An 11,686-nucleotide genomic window follows, 5' to 3' on the forward strand; every position below is an offset into this window, starting at 1 on the left:
AAATCTATCACTTCATTTTTGTCAATTTAATGAATAATGGCTTGTGTCAGTGTGTCTGTCCCTGAGTACAGCAAGTCAAGCATTACTCCACCGTACAACAACTACAAGGTCACAAATGAGGGGACAAATAACATATAGGTTGGGTCACGGAAAATGCCTAATGAGCTGAGGAAAAGGAAGGACATTACATACACTGGCTTTATCAGTGAATCATTTTGTGATGGTTGTGAAATATTGGTCATGTGTAGAAGATGGTCCTTGTACATGAATGAGGACAAATATTGATTTCATAATATGTTATAATGGTATATCTAGCTGGTGAACTGATATGTGATATGATAAATATGATCTGTCTTGTTCTATATTTCTCTTTGGAAATGTTAACTTTAGATTTATATGAAATTTTTCCAACATGCAATGAAATCGTGTTTGCGTGTTAAACAGAATCTTATGACATTCCAGGAAGATCTTAACAGGGTATCGTTGTACAGTGTACAATGGCCACTGATATTCACCGTAGACATATGTTTACACTGTGTACACATAGCAGGCAAACTACAGTATCATCTTAAGATGTGGAAATAAAACTATCAAGGCAGGAGAAGGATTTAGGTGTCATCATTAGTAGAGATGTAAAGCCAAGACAACAGTGTATTAATGTACGTAATAAGACTAACAGACAACTTGGTGTCATGTGTTAGTAGCAAGAATGAACAGGTAATATTACAGCTATAGTTAGTCACACACCACTTACATTATGACCTACAATATTGATCACTGTATTAGAGTGTACAAACATTTCTCCACGATTATTGAGCGAAGATGACAACATTGATAGCAAGCCTCCCTTATGATGAAGATAACAAGACTTGTAATGAGCGATATGATAGAGGTTTACAACACCAGGTATGTTTACTGATGATGATGCTACATCTTACTTACATTGTGGTGGTTGTATACACAACTTCTCTCCTTCTCTTACCTGGATTTATCACAGTGGATGAATATCCCACTGAGTTCCATCTGGTCTTTAAGTTTCCTGGCTTGACTCTGTGTGTGTGTGTGTGTGTGTGTGTGTGTGTGTGTGTTTGTGTACAAGTAACATAAAGACACGATACATACACATAAGGTTAAGAAAACGGGCAAAAGACATAACAGTCACAAAAGATGAGCTCACACACACACACACACACACACACAGAGCGGCGCCAAGCTGGAGGCGGGGCATCGTGACGTCACAGGCAAGTCCCTCCCCCCGCCAGATCCAAACATGTGTTGTGTCTGGTGATGGCGGTTCAAGATTTCCCACATTTATATTGATCTTTACATTATCATCCACTCCCAAAGTCACCTGGCATTCTTGTGTTTCAACAACAGACGTGATATATGCAACACCAGGCAAACATTGTACCATTATCTGATAGGTTAATTGGTGCACAATCAAGAACCAGTGAATTTCATCGCCGCCATAAGTAAGTAAGGAAGGTGACTTTAATGATGATAAATACGACCTGGTATGGCTGTGTCTACACACTACCGCCATCTGGTCAACCTGGTACGTACGAACCTTAACCTTAAAGTGGCCCACGTAAACACCAACTTAAAATCTATCCATTTAACTGTCATTCATTAATTAGCATTTGAACACCATCTTTTAAACGTAAACCTTCCACTTACATTATATTAACAAGTACTCTAAGATACGTCATACAAACACAAGGTTTAAAGCTGAAACCCGAACTTTTAAGTCCGTCAATTTAACACCTACTTTAGAATTAGCAAAAAAATGCGAATTTTTAACTCCGCCAAAAAGCAGCTCGTGTATGTAATGCTTCATTTAATTGAACATTTTTAAAGTCAGTTAAATTAATGGCATCCTTTGATGTTCATCATTAAAACATAAACCTATGAACTCTGTCTCTAGAACTAAGCACAAACTTTTACGTTCCATCATAGGAAAGGAAACTTGCAAAATCTATCAAAATTCGTCACATAACGCGAACTTTTCAACCCTTCCATTTACCTGGGCCACTCTTCCCTGGCTGCCATTCATATTTTGTACTTTTAAAGTGTGACTTTATTACACTTTCATTAATTCATCATGACTTTATTACATTTTCATTCATTCATCATGACTTTATTACACTTTCATTCATTCATCATGACTTTATTACACTTTCATTCATTCATCATGACTTTATTACACTTTCATTCATTCATCATGACTTTATTACACTTTCATTAATTCATCATGACTTTATTACACTTTCATTCATTCATCATGACTTTATTACACTTTCATTCATCATTCATCAACTAGTTCGTCTCACTGATATTCCATTCATAAACTTCATTTGTGCATCTCATAGTTTGACCGCCATGTTGCATGTTTCCTTAATGTTTATAATTCTTTGTGTATTTAATAATAGAAGATTCAGTGATATTTCTCGTGGTACTGGAGTTAGAGTTAATAACTGAGATGGCATTATAATCTCTAACTCCAGTACCACGAGAAATATCATTGAATCTTCTATCATTAAATGCACAAAGAATTATAATCTTGATATAAGTGATTGTCTATACAAATTGCATAAATTTAGTGTTGATAAAATTTGTAAGGAATTCATCTTGTCCAAATGTTTAGTTTATGATACGCTTGTTGTCTGTCTCGGACAATCACATGTTTACCAAATGGCGTACTAGCTACGTCTCTTCGTTGTATATCAACTGACTGTTATATTTCTCTCTTGTGTCTCCCCTGATGATGTGGTTATTACATGAAAGTGCACTTGGGAACTTGTCATGTCTCATTTTCCCCGTGGACTCATAGGAATATACTTGATCACGCGCAAAGATTTTCATTAATACAAATTGAAGAAACAGACGTAATTTTCTATTGTCTGGTTAGCTCAGTGGTCGAGCGTGAGTCTCACACACTCAAGGTCGTGGGTTCGAGACCCACACCAGACATATTTTTTTTCTTTTTCTTTTTTCATTTTGTCCGCATCACATGTGTGCAACATTCAGCATGTTCATCCAACGTTATAGTGAAGATCTTCACAATAAATTGGGGTTTTTCGACCTTATCTGAAAGGGTCAGGTCCACCAAGACGTCCTTGAAATCTTCCAGAAGCTTCTGGCGATCCTCCTCCAACTGCTGGGCACATCAGAGTTAACATGGGCCGGACATCGGTTGTGGAACGACTTAATCTGCTTCCGGTAGTTAGCAGGGATGATAATGAGGGCTCTGACCTCATACCAGGTCAGCTTAGTTCCAGTCTATTGCTTAGTTCCAGTCTATTGCTTAGTTCCAGTCTATTGCTTAGTTCCCGTCTATTGCAACGAAAATAAAAAAGTAAAACTCAATTCTTCGTGGAAAATTGAGAGGAAAACACGACAGCAACATGGAGATTTACCCTGTGGTTATTTTGCCGGCTAATCGGCAACGGTCGGTCAAACAGTATTTTGCCGTGGTAATCTCAGTGCTTCATATAATACTATGTCACAAAATATGTTCTTGGGGGCGTAGCTCAGTGGTAGAGCACTCGCTTGGCATGCGAGAGGACCCGGGTTCAAACCCCGGCGCCTCCATTTTTTATTTGGAAAATTCATTGCTTTCAGTCTTGTATATATATATATATATATATATATATATATATATATATATATATATATGACTAAAAAAAAAAAAAATATATCGTCCGATCAGGGAAGTTAAGCAACGTTGGGTCTGGTTAGTACTTGGATGGGTGACCGTCTGGGAACACCAGATGCTGTTATCCCTGGGGATAGGGAAGAAAGTATACTTGCCACGTATTCCCTGCGTGTCGTACAAGGCGACTAAAAGGGGAGGGAGCGGGAGACTGGAAATCCTCTCCTCTCTTTTTCAATTTTTCAAAAGACGGAACAGAGAAGATATAAAGATATTGTAAAAATGTAACTAATATAAGATATAAGAATGAATGGAAGATACGGATGTAGCTGAAACAAGGAGTAATGAAGATTAAGGTGCAATGAAAATTATTTTGTAGTGAAGATAAATGTATATGTTGAGATTTTGTATTGAACATCAAGAAGTAATGATAATGATGAGAGTGTAGTGATGATGAGGGTTTAGTTAGGGAGTAGTGACAATTGCCTTTACAATGATGATAAGGAGGTAACACAATGAGGAACACAAACGCCAGGGATAATATATATATATATATATATATATATATATATATATATATATATATATATATATATATATATATATATATATATATATACACTTATGTGTGTGTGTGTGTGTGTGTGTGTGTGTGTGTGTGTGTGTTTGTGTGTGTGTGTGTGTACGGATAAACTTTATTGCTGGCCAGGGTTTACTGGTCATGCCTTTGACCTAAAATATACGTTCAAGCCCTTAGGCTTATCATAATCTTCACTACAACCTCATGTTCATATAACCTTATCTTGACTAAGCTGGTTTCAAGGAAGGCTTTAGATTTTACCCGTTCACACAAACAACGTACTTACACGGGGCCCCACGAGTGTAAAACCCCCTCCTAATACAGTGCAAATAGATGATTACACACACCTACATACACCACCACCGCTAATAATACACAGAGAAATAGCCTTTTCGGTAGGCTTTGGATCCGTCCTTGAACGTAGTTTGGAGGATTTGGGGGATCAGGTCAATAAGGTTAAGTTCACTACAACCTCATATTCACTAACGTGAATCTTCACTACTAGCTTATTTTCACTTAATTATACCTTCACTATACCCTCTTCTTCACTACACCGTTATTTCTACCATACCATCATCATTGTACTCCCTGATGTTCACTGGAAATAGTTCTTATCTTCACTACATAATCATTTTGAATAAACTTTACTCCTTGATAACCCTTATCTCTACTACATTCGTATCTTCACTACATTCGTATCTTCGCCACAACCTATCTTGACAATATCCTTATCATCACTATACTCTTCCTCACTACACTCTCATCTTAACATCATCCTTCTGTTTACCGAACTTAGTTCAAAGTCTGACTTGAACGTAGCTTTGGAAAGTTTGTGTTCCTCATTGTGTTACCTCCTTATTATCATTGTAAAGGCAAGTGTCACCACTCCCTAACTAAACCCTCATCGTCACTACACTCTCATCATTATCATTACTACTTGATGTTCAATACAAAATCTCAACATATATATTCATCTTCACTACAGAATAATTTTCATTGCATCTTAATCTTCATTACTCCTTGTTTCAGCTACATCCGTATCTTCCATTCATTCTTATATCTTATATTAGTTACATCTTTACAATATCTTTATATCTTCTCTGTTCCGTCTTTTGGAAAATTGAAAATGAGAGGGAAGGATTCCAGCCTCCAGCTCCCTCCCCTTTTAGTCGCCTTGTACGACACGCAGGGAATATGAGGCAAGTATTCTTTCTTCCCTATCCCCAGGGATAACAGCATCTGGTGTTCCCAGACGGTCACCCATCCAAGTACTAACCAGACCCAACGTTGCTTAACTTCCCTGATCGGACGATATATATATATATATATATATACATATATATATATATATATATATATATATATATATATATATATATACATATATATACATATACATATATATATACATATATATATCTTTCTTTTTTTTCAAACTATTCGCCATTTCCCGCGTTAGCGAGGTAGCGTTAGGAACAGAGGACTGGGCCTTTTTTGGAATATCCTCACCTGGCCCCCTCTGTTCCTTCTTTTGGAAAATTAAAAAAAAAACGAGAGGGGAGGATTTCCAGCCCCCCCGCTCCCTCCCCTTTTAGTCGCCTTCTACGACACGCAGGGAATACGTGGGAAGTATTCTTAATCCCCTATCCCCAGGGAAAACATATATATATATATATATATATATATATATATATATATATATATATATAAGACTGAAAATAATGAATCTCCCAAATAACAAAAATGGAAGCGCCGGGGATTGAACCCGGGACCTCTCGCATGCCAAGCGAGTGCTCTACCACTGAGCTACGCCCCCAAGAACATATTTAGTGACATAGTATTATATAAAGCACTGAGATTACCACGGCAAAATACTGTTTGACCGACCGTTGCCGACTTGCCGGCAAAATAACCACAGGGTAATTCTCCATGTTGCTGTCGTGTTTTCCTCTCAATTTTTCACGAAGAAATGAATTTTAATTTTTTATTTTCGTTGTAATAGACGGGAACTAAGCAATAGACTGGAACTAAGCAATAGACTGGAACTAAGCAATAGACTGGAACTAAGCAATAGACTGGAACCAAGCTGACCTGGTATGAGGTCAGAGCCCTCATTATCATCCCTGCTAACTACCGGAAGCAGATTAAGTCGTTCCACAACCGATGTCCGGCCCATGTTAACTCTGATGTGCCCAGCAGTTGGAGGAGGATCGCCAGAAGCTTCTGGAAGATTTCAAGGACGTCTTGGTGGACCTGACCCTTTCAGATAAGGTCTAAAACCCCAATTTATTGTGAAGATCTTCACTATAACGTTGGATGAACATACTGAATGTTGCACACATGTGATGCGGACAAAATGAAAAAAGAAAAAGAAAAAAAATATGTCTGGTGTGGGTCTCGAACCCACGACCTTGAGTGTGTCAGACTCACGCTCTACCACTGAGCTAACCAGACAATAGAAAAATACGTCTGTTTCTTCAATTTGAATTAATGAAAATCTTTGCGAGGCAGCGTTTAGAAAAGAGAGATGTCTTTGACGAAATTTACTTGCTTGGCTTATTCTTCTGTCCCTCATTATCGAAAGTAAACATACTGAAGGATGTATATATATATATATATATATATATATATATATATATATATATATATATATATATATATATATATATATTGGAAAGGATCACAATTTTGCGCGTGATCAAGTATATTCCTATGAGTCCACGGGGAAAATGAAGCATGACAAGTTCCCAAGTGCACTTTCATGTAATAACCACATCATCAGGGGAGACACAAGATAGAAATATAACAGTCAGTTGATATACAACGAAGAGACGTAGCTAGTACGCCATTTGGTAAACATGTGATTGTCCGAGACAGACAACAAGCGTATCATAAACTTATTATGTGGACAAGATGAATTCCTTACAAATTTTATCAACACTAAATTTATGCAATTTGTATAGACAATCACTTATATCAAGATTATAATTCTTTGTGCATTTAATGATAGAAGATTCAATGATATTTCTCGTGGTACTGGAGTTAGAGATTACAATGCCATCTCAGTTATTAACTCTAACTCCAGTACCACGAGAAATATCACTGAATCTTCTATTATTAAATACACAAAGAATTATAAACATTAAGGAAACATGCAACATGGCGGTCAAACTATGAGATGCACAAATGAAGTTTATGAATGGAATATCAGTGAGACGAACTAGTTGATGAATGATGAATGAAAGTGTAATAAAGTCATGATGAATGAATGAAAGTGTAATAAAGTCATGATGAATGAATGAAAGTGTAATAAAGTCATGATGAAAGAATGAAAGTGTAATAAAGTCATGATGAATGAATGAAAGTGTAATAAAGTCATGATGAAAGAATGAAAGTGTAATAAAGTCATGATGAATGAATGAAAGTGTAATAAAGTCATGATGAAAGAATGAAAGTGTAATAAAGTCATGATGAATGAATGAAAGTGTAATAAAGTCATGATGAATGAATGAAAGTGTAATAAAGTCATGATGAATGAATGAAAGTGTAATAAAGTCATGATGAATGAATGAAAGTGTAATAAAGTCATGATGAATGAATGAAAGTGTAATAAAGTCACAGTTTAAAAGTACAAAATATGAATGGCAGCCAGGGAAGAGTGGCCCAGGTAAATAGAAGGGTTAAAAAGTTCGCGTTATACGACGAATTTTGACAGATTATACAAATTTCCTTTCCACATATAGAACTTGATGGTTGTGGTTAGTTCTAGAGACAAAATTTTAAAGGTTTGTGTTTCAGAGATGAACCACAAACGATATCGTTAAATTAACTGACATTAAAATTTTTCAGTTAAGTTAAGCATTTTGTACAATAGCTGTAATTTGACAGAGTTAAAAGTTCGCATTTTCATTACAATTCTAAATCAAAAGTTTGAGTTTCAATGATGGTTTGCACAAGCTTAACGTACATTTAAGTGTTGTGTTTATATGACGTATCTTAAAGGACTCTGGTAAAATAACGCAGCTGGAAGGTTTACGTTCAAATGACGGTGTTTGAATGTTTATTGATGAATGGTAGATTTAAATGGATAGATTTTAAGTTCGCGTTTTCATGAGCGACTTTAAACCTTGTGGTTGAATGTCACAGTTTAAATGTTGGTATGTACAATGTTGACCAGATGGCGGTAGTGTGTAGACACAGCCATACCAGGTCGTATTTATCATCATTAAAGTCACCTTCCTTACTTACTTATGGCGGCGATGAAATTCACTGGTTCTTGATTGTGCACCAATTAACCTATCAGATAATGGTACAATGTTTGCCTGGTGTTGCATATATCACGTCTGTTGTTGAAACACAAGAATGCCAGGTGACTTTGGGAGTGGATGATAATGTAAAGATCAATATAAATGTGGGAAATCTTGAACCGCCATCACCAGACACAACACATGTTTGGATCTGGCGGGGGGAGGGACTTGCCTGTGACGTCACGATGCCCCGCCTCCAGCCTGGCGCCGCTCTGTGTGTGTGTGTGTGTGTGTGTGTGTGTAGCCCCTGGGTTCATGTTGGCCACAGCCACCCACCGGCCGGTGGTCAGGTCAGTGGGCGGTGTGTGTGTGTGTGTGTGTGTCTGTGTGTGTGTGTGTAGCCCATGGGTTCATGTTGGCCACAGCCACCCACCGGCCAGCCGGGCGGTAGTTTATAACTAAGACTGGTAGTTTCACATGCCACTTGGAGTGTCCCTCACTACAGAACTTGAGTAGCTCTTATCCTGAGGTGGAGCAGTTGATCCTCTCCACCAGGCTGGTACACTTGGTCTGCACCAGGTGGCTCCCTCCTGGTCATCCTGAGTGGTTGGTTGCTGTGTGGGATTTAATGACCATTGACTTGTGAAGGTCATTAGGCCAGCTATCGTTTTATCATCTGATAAAACATGAAGCAACGCCAAATTTTCAATGATCCATCTAAACTATTGAGAATGATGAAGTCTGATATTGTTACGTTACGTCATCCAATCTTGCCACTCACATGTTACGGTAATCACGACTACATACATAGTGTTGTTACGACTGATGTTATGTATGTAGTTGATGACTTGTGGACACCAGAGGAAACCATCATTATAATGTCTTGTGTCACCAACATGTATCTATAATACTTCTATAACCAGCATGATCAAGAAGGTTATAACAACATTATCCTTGTGTCACCAACATGTATCTATAATACTTCTATAACCAGCATGATCAAGAAGGTTATAACAACATTATCCTTGTGTCACCAACATGTATCTATAATACTTCTATAACCAGCATGATCAAGAAGGTTATAACAACATTATCCTTGTAGTTGTTGGATCAGTGTAGAGCAGAGCAATACCTGGTGAACATTACTTCCTGGTTGGTGGCCGCCATAAATACCACCAGTGTTTATAAGCTCACACATCACCAGGGGTTAAGATATGGTGTTATCCCTCACTGCTCTATATAGCACCAGCCACGGTGGGTGGGTCCGCCTCCAGCTTATACCTCACTCCTACTCTTCTATATCCCTAACTTCCTTGTGATCATCTCACTTTGAATAACTAGATCTTCACATAACAGTTGTTTGTTGTTGTTGTTGTTGTTGTTGTTGTTGTTGTTGTCGTTGTCGTTGTTGTTGTTGTTGTTGTTGTTGTTATATGTTGTAGGTTTATGTTCTGCCACTGGACGACTCGTTCTCTGATCTTACCCAACAGATAAATGTTTGTGTCGAGATTCGTCAGGTGTTTATCATACGGAGTCTGTAACACGTAAGTCTGTCTATCGTTCACTATACTGGATAGTAACTGGTAAAGGTTATTAAAGATATCTACACCAGAATCTGTGCCACACAACAAAACATACAAATCACGATATTTGCAACATGATAACATGTTTGACCATCAGCAGGTAAGGTCATCAAGCCGCACCATACATACGTCAGACAGTAACATCAGTTGTATAACAGGATGTATATATGTTGTTGGATTTAAGGGCTATCACCTAAAGGTCATGAAGCCAGAATGTGAACCATAAGTTCAACATAAAATGATGGTCCAGGTCCAGCAGGTAGCTGTATATGAAGCTATGAATGTCTGTCTTGATTACTGACGACGTAGAGGGAAGGGTTTGGCAGGAAGGGGAGTGTGGTGGAGTTTGCTGGAGGGTTCTCGGGAGTGTTGTGAGGAAGAGATAGAAAAACAGACTGAAAGGAGGAGGGTAACAAGTCTTTGGCCTCAACCCAGGTGCTACATTGTCAGTGAAGGAAGACATCTAAAATAATCGCCAGGTTGTTTGGGTAAACCGTGGAAAGCTGTGTAGGTATGTATATTTGCGTGTGTGGACGTATGTATATACATGTGTATGGGGGTGGGTTGGGCCATTTCTTTCGTCTGTTTCCTTGCGCTACCTCGCAAACGCGGGAGACAGCGACAAAGCAAAAAAAAAAAAAAAAAAATATATATATATATATATATATATATATATATATATATATATATATATATATATATATATATATATATATATATATATATATATTCATTTACTATACTTTGTCGCTGTCTCCCGCGTTAGCGAGGTAGCGCAAGGAAACAGAGGAAAGAATGGCCCAAACCACCCACATACACATGTATATGCATACACGTCCACACACTCACATATACATACCTATACACTCAACGTATACATATATATATATATATATATATATATATATATATATATATATATATATATATATATATATATATACTCACACACAGACAGCTACATATATACACATGTACATAATTCATACTGTCTGCCCTTATTCCCGTCGTCACCCCGCCACGCATGAAATGAAAACCCCCTCCCCCGCATGTGCGGGAGGTAGCGCTAGGAAAGTTGTAGGAACAGTGAAAGTAAAGGAATACTGAAGATGGGCAATGACGGTGGCCTTATATCTGACCTTGAAAATGATGGAAGCTGGGATTATGGCTGGCCGAAGACACTGATAACAACAACAATAATGATAATAATAATAATGATAATAATAATAATAATAATAATAATAATGATAATAATGTAATCATTATCATCCTTATCATTATCATTATCATTATTATCATCATCATTATTATCATTATTATTATTATTATTATTATTATTATTATTATTATTATTATTATTATTATTATTATTATTATCATTAATATCATTATTATTACTATTATCATGATTATTATTATTAATATTATTAATATTATCATTATTATTATCATTATCATTACTATTATTATTATTATCATTATCATTATTATCATCATTGTTATTTCTACTGTTTTTGTTGTTATCATTATCATAATAAACTGTGACTTCCAATAAATCATGTTCAAATTAATATGTATATATTAATGAAGTAAATGAAGTAAAACGAAAGTATCCATACCAGTG

At 36.8% G+C, this 11,686-nt stretch overlaps 1 non-coding gene across 1 annotated transcript; it reads right to left on the reverse strand.

The window, feature by feature from the left end:
• Window positions 1-6,614: 6,614 nt before the first annotated feature.
• On the reverse strand, window positions 6,615-6,686 carry TRNAV-GAC (transfer RNA valine (anticodon GAC)). The gene has a single exon. It is a non-coding gene; the product is annotated as a tRNA-Val (tRNA).
• Window positions 6,687-11,686: the final 5,000 nt, after the last annotated feature.

Source organism: Panulirus ornatus, chromosome 70 (genome assembly GCF_036320965.1).
Source record: "Panulirus ornatus isolate Po-2019 chromosome 70, ASM3632096v1, whole genome shotgun sequence".
Lineage (NCBI taxonomy): Eukaryota > Metazoa > Arthropoda > Malacostraca > Decapoda > Palinuridae > Panulirus > Panulirus ornatus.